General features: G+C 36.4%; 1 non-coding gene across 1 annotated transcript; it reads right to left on the bottom strand.

Annotated features, from left to right (window-relative positions):
* Window positions 1-1,976: 1,976 nt before the first annotated feature.
* On the bottom strand, window positions 1,977-2,082 carry LOC122028302. The gene has a single exon (XR_006124708.1). It is a non-coding gene; the product is annotated as a small nucleolar RNA R71 (small nucleolar RNA).
* Between the last annotated feature and the right edge of the window lie 1,342 nt (window positions 2,083-3,424).

Raw genomic sequence — 3,424 nt, 5'->3', positions numbered from 1 at the left:
AGCAATCTTCCGCTCCGGCTTTCGTACCTCGGAACCATCGCGCGCACTTCCTTCTCGTCCGCCGGTGTACTCTTCCGCAGCGCCTCGTCCCTCGGACGCACCGCCTGCCGTCCTTCTCGCTAGCTGCGTCTTCCGCTCGAGTACCTGTGCTCCTAAGCTCCTGCACACTTAGACACAAGGTTAGAAAACAACAGAACCTAACTTAACTTGTTGATCACACCAAAACCAACCTTGGGGTTCCAACAGTTTCTTCGTAGATAAGTTTTCTCTTTCCCCCTTTTCTTGGTTTCTTGGATTGGGGATTTAAGGAATGCTTGTATTCTCTATTTCTTCGTGTTTTCTTCCTCGATTCATGGAGTAGATCTTGTATTCTAGGATGAAGGGAGTATTTGTATGATGGATTGATGTAATCTCTTATGGATTTGCCATTCTCTTGTTTCAATGACATTATCTTGCTTGTATCAATTAGATCTTGAACGATTAAAGATGATTCGTGCTTAATTCTCATTCTTGATTAATTGTTTGAATTTCTTATGGACTTTGTAAAGATAAACTCTCACTCGATCATCCGAGGGATCCACGTGACAGGTGCAAGCCCGTGTAAGGACGTTTGAGAGACAATCTTGAAGAGGAAATAGGAATATTCAAGAGAGTAGGATGGATTTTGTGATTAGTTTCTTGTATCTTGATAGATTGATAAGTCGTGGGCTTCTACGTTGATATCCGAGGAAGGCATAGTAATAGGTGCACTTCTGTGTAAGGACAACATAGGTTCATGTCTAATTAATCCTATTTAGATACATTTCTCAGTCCTTAGCCGGTTGTCTATTGCAAGAAAGAACCGGCAACTTTCTACATGTTTGGCAATTGAGGGATAAGATTTGGTGAACCATTTACATTCAAGAAATCCTACAAAGAAACCGAAACTCCTAGAATCTCCCTTTATCATAACCCAAAACACTAAACTCTTGTTTGTTGATCTTTAAGATTAGATTTGTTTACCTTACTTTGCTTTTGAAACGATTGGATAGTTGTTTGGCTAATTCGCATTGAGACATTTCTAGTGCTTATTCTAGTCCCTGTGGATACGATAATCTTTTATATTACTTGCGACATTTTCGTACACTTGCGGAGAGTGAACAAGTTTTTGGCGCCATTGCCGGGGACTGCGCTATAACATTAGGAATTATCAATTGAGTTAGACTAAACATAACATTTGTTTTCCTTTACATTTGCATAGTTGTAACTAATTTTTTTTTTAGAATTCTCTTTCTATAAGCTTTTCTTTTCCTGAATAAGATTCTTGACAATTCTTTTTGTTGCAATTATAATTCTAATTCTAACTTGCATGCTTGATTTCTAGCACTCTAATCTAACTTTTCTCTATTTTCTCTTTGATCTAGTTTCTTTCTTCTTTTCTTTTGTAAACATATCTTGCAATCTTTAGCATATGAATTTATCTTTTCTTTCTTGTTTTCATTATGCACTTCCTTTCTTGCAATTTAAATTCGGCATTTTCTTTCTTGCTTTTCATATTGCATTTTATTTCTTGTCTTTGATTCTTCATTTTAAAATTTTTTCTTGAATATCCATGAGCACTAACATGTCAAGCAGGCCCATGAGAAATTTTTCTACACCAATTTCTGCAAGATTTTTGTCTCCCATTGTGCAACCTCAAATTGAAGCAGAAAGTTTCCAACTAGACCCAGAGTTAATTTTTATGATACAAGGTCACAAATTTGGAGGAGAAGTATCAGAAAGTCCTTATCTGCATCTTGAAACATTTTTAGAGATTTGTGATATGGTGAAATGTGAAGGAGTGCCAGCAAATGCAGTTCGATTGATGACATTTCCTTTCAGTATCAAGGATAAAGCAAGGACTTGGTTATATTCTCTCTATCCTCAAAGCATCACAAGTTGGGAACAATTGGAGAAGCAATTTCTGGATCATTTTTTTCCTCTAAGTAGAACAGTGTATATGAGGAATTGCATAACAAATTTTGCTCAGGCATATGGAGAATCATTAGTAGAAGCATGGGATAGATTCAAGAGTCTTCAAAGACAGTGCCCTCATCATGGTTTTGAAAAATGGTTGATTTTGCACATATTCTATGGGGGAATTTCTTTCTCAGACAAGAGTTTATTGGATTCATCAGCTGGAGGTTCTTTTATGGACAAAAGTGTAGATGAAGCTTATTCATTGATTGATCAAGTGACATTGAACCTCCATGAATGGTTGAACAAAAGTTGGATGGAATTTCCCTCAGATATTCAAGAAGTACAAGCCATAAATGTAAGAGAGCCTATCAAACAAAATGAAATTCAACCGCCTAAAAATGTTGAAATTCATAAGTCACAGAGTGAGGAGTTCAAACATTTGGGGGCAAAGCTTGATAGTATTGTTTCAAAATGGTTTAAAGAAGATCCCCCTCCTACACAGTCAAGATCCAATGAAAAGTGTGATGATCTTGGGTTGAGAAGTGGCAAAAATCATGAAGAACCTATGAAGAATGACATGTTTAGAATTGAGGAGAAGAATAATAGAAGATCACAAGAACTCAGTTCCATTTCTCTAGGAAGTTCCCAAAGGCCACAAGTACTTTTCCCTCAACGATTAATCACACCAACATTAGATAAGCAAGTTGGACCTCCTCCAAAAGCTCAAAGGAAATTTAGGAAAAAGGAAGTTCAATCTTTCCCAGGACCTTCACTAAGGGTTCCTTTTCCACAAAGGTTAGTGGGGGTCAATAAAAATAAAGACTTCGACAAATCCTGTGACACTAATATGGTTGAGTGCATATTTTTGAATATATATGAAGATGAAGATTTTTCAGATGAGGATTTTATTGATAATGCAGTGGTAAATAAGTTTTCAAATCTACCTCAAAATTTTATAAGGTGTTATAATGACATTGAATTTTCAGATGATGAATGTGATGTGGTAGATCAACTTAAAACTGCAAGTGAAGTTATTGATCCTCATGTTATTGATTCTCCTATTGAGGACATAGATGTTGGTTTATTTTTTGATGTATGTGTTGATGATGATGATATGGAAGAATGTGTAGGGAGTTGTGTTGTGGAAGCAGCATCTCAAGGATCACCACCTTTGTCAACACAACCCTTAGAGGTTTTAAGAATTAATCATGTTGTGGAACAATGTGTAGGGACTTATGCAGAGCTAGCAGAGTCTCAAGAATCACCATCATTGATATCATCAACACCTGAGCTAGAGCCAGAACCATCATTTGATTCAGAGGAAGTCACATCTACATGTTTAGAAATTTCAGGTATTTCTCAGCAAAGTAAGGTTAGTATTTCTTGTGATCTTTTGGAAAACTTTATGGAGGTACCTATAATTGACTTTGTTGGATGTGATTCAGTTTTTATTACTTATTCATCTTATCTTGATATGGTTCTAGCT

The sequence above is a fragment of the Zingiber officinale genome, chromosome 10A (genome assembly GCF_018446385.1).
Source record: "Zingiber officinale cultivar Zhangliang chromosome 10A, Zo_v1.1, whole genome shotgun sequence".
Lineage (NCBI taxonomy): Eukaryota > Viridiplantae > Streptophyta > Magnoliopsida > Zingiberales > Zingiberaceae > Zingiber > Zingiber officinale.
The sequence above is the reverse complement of the archived record's forward strand: the minus strand, read 5'-3'. Positions and strand labels throughout refer to the sequence as shown.